The 1,979-nt window shown below is 41.1% G+C and overlaps 1 protein-coding gene across 11 annotated transcripts in view; it reads right to left on the bottom strand.

The window, feature by feature from the left end:
• Nucleotides 1-1,979, bottom strand: part of LOC101855501 (ensconsin) — a 111,503-nt gene that overhangs the window by 64,802 nt on the left and 44,722 nt on the right. The window lies entirely within an intron of this gene.

The raw sequence follows: 1,979 nt of genomic DNA, 5'->3' as shown, positions 1-1,979 counted from the left end.
CCCCCCCAAAGACAAAATGAGAGGTGGGGGATTCTTTGACTATGCCTGTCAGGACCAACTTGGGCAACAGGATATATCATCTTAACAGACAGGTGTAGATACTCAATAAAACTTTGAGCAATGGTGAAAAGCCTAACCATAGTGCCACCATCACCAGTACACAAATTCAGTTACAGGAACTCTTCCACATAAATCTACAGATGAAGACAATCTCAGGAAGAGCGTAAAACTCTTTGCTGCAACGGAATGTTTTAGTTTTAGTAAGGGTTTTACAGCACTTACAACACAAATAGATCATATAAGCACCAAAGATTAGAGGTGCTACTAAAGAATAAAATACAAATAAAAAGAGGAGAAAAGATAAAGACATAAGATATTTTACAAGAAAAAAAAAGAGCAAACCAAATTAGAGCACATGCAAATCACCCACTGCACAACTGAGTTTGTCCTAACATGAAGCAGCAGTCAAATGACTCTGAAACTGCTAAATACACGGACTGTACAAGAACTTCACTTCAAAAATGTGGAGCACACTCTTGCTGCAACAATGTGACCGTAAGTGCATCCTTTCTCCCATGTATGGATCAGTATGTCAAAGGACGTCATCGATAACAGAGATAACATAAGGTCAATGAGCTCATTTACATTCGTCTTGACCAAACTGGACATCTTCTAAATGGGACTTTCATATCCAAAGTGTCAAAGATTATGACTGACCATCTTATTGTTTGTTTGTTTGAGTAAGGAAAAGCCCAAAAACACAATAACGGTCATCTAGGGCAGGGAAAAAATAAGGCAGACAGACAGAAACAACAGAGAGAAAGTAAAGAAGTAGGACCTACCAGTGGCAATCTCAAACCACCCAGACTTTTGATATCTCTTCTGCCTTTGGCAATTTAATTTATTAAAATGGGACCCATCTAGTCAGGCTGGTGTCTTTATAACAACCATAAAAGACAGCAACAAATTGGAAGATGTGGAAACATTATTAGGTAAGGTAAAAACGTTGTACTACCGCTTTTCCGACTTCGTTTCAGGAACAGATGAGAAAAAGTTGTTAAAAAATTTCACACATGAATCTCCTCCTTATATGACTTTTCATTCTTTTTCATTGTTGGTCTCAAAGCCATTGTCATTTTTCCTTTTCTCCCACGGGTACAACTGACCAAAGATAATGGGACAAGAAGAATTCAAGAAGAAGGGGTCAAGAAGCAGGGGACAACCCGAGTAAAAACGAGTCCATCTCGAACAGGAAGCTTGACCTGGGCAAACGCTGACAGCTGTGATGAAAAGCCAAGTCAATGACCCGACCCCGCCCAACCCCCAGCCCCTCGCCGTCCGTTAGGACGAGAGTGAAAAGGGACAGCCCAAATGTCCAAACAATTTGTTGTCCCGTTAACTCGGGGAGACAACGACCAAGGGTCAGAGTTTTGTGGAAGGGCGTGCGCGGGAGTGTTTGTTGTTTGGTTTTTGTTTGCTTTTTTTTTTTTTTGGGGGGGGGGTCCTTGAGGGGTGGGGGTGAGGTGGTGCGGAGACAGTCAGTCAGGGAAAACCCACAGCAGCAAGAGGACAACCTGCTCTTGTGAATGTACTGGGGTACGGCAGAGTTGTCCTTGTTTGCCCTTAGTGCAGGGGTTGGTCTGGTGGACCCCCCCCCTCCCCTTATTTTTGTTTCCTCATTTATTTCCCTCTTTTTTTTTCACTCATCCCAACTCCTCCAATAATAATAATAATAATAATAATAACAATAATGATGATGATTTTTCCTAAAAATGAACGAAACCTTCCTACTCACTAATTCCAGCTTTCTTCAATAACAATAATGCAACTTCACCTAACAAATCATCATCACCATCATCATCATAATCATAATCCCTGAAGGAAAAAGACACGTTGACTACGCCGCACTTTACATCAAGATACCTTTATTTGACGCCAAATAAAGAAATCACATTTATTGGCTAGGCACATGTATCCCC

Source organism: Aplysia californica, unplaced genomic scaffold (genome assembly GCF_000002075.1).
Source record: "Aplysia californica isolate F4 #8 unplaced genomic scaffold, AplCal3.0 scaffold00278, whole genome shotgun sequence".
NCBI classification, from domain to species: Eukaryota; Metazoa; Mollusca; class Gastropoda; order Aplysiida; family Aplysiidae; genus Aplysia; species Aplysia californica.
The sequence above is the reverse complement of the archived record's forward strand: the minus strand, read 5'-3'. Positions and strand labels throughout refer to the sequence as shown.